The following is a 211-nucleotide window of genomic DNA, read 5'->3' on the forward strand; positions in this document are numbered from 1 at the left end:
CGCCGCCGCGCTCCATTCACAAAGTCCCGGCGCGCAGCTTGCCTGCGGGTCGGCGGCCTCCTCCCTCTTCCTCTAGGTCCGGGTTTTATGAATGGGCCGGGCGACTAGCGCCCAGCGGCCTGTTTACTCCGCTCTTTGTGACGTCGCGGCCTCGTGACTGAGCGCGAGCGGCCCGCACTCCATTCACTCGCCAGGGAGGGGGCGGGAGGAG

This window comes from Myotis brandtii, unplaced genomic scaffold (genome assembly GCF_000412655.1).
Source record: "Myotis brandtii unplaced genomic scaffold, ASM41265v1 scaffold185, whole genome shotgun sequence".
Lineage (NCBI taxonomy): Eukaryota > Metazoa > Chordata > Mammalia > Chiroptera > Vespertilionidae > Myotis > Myotis brandtii.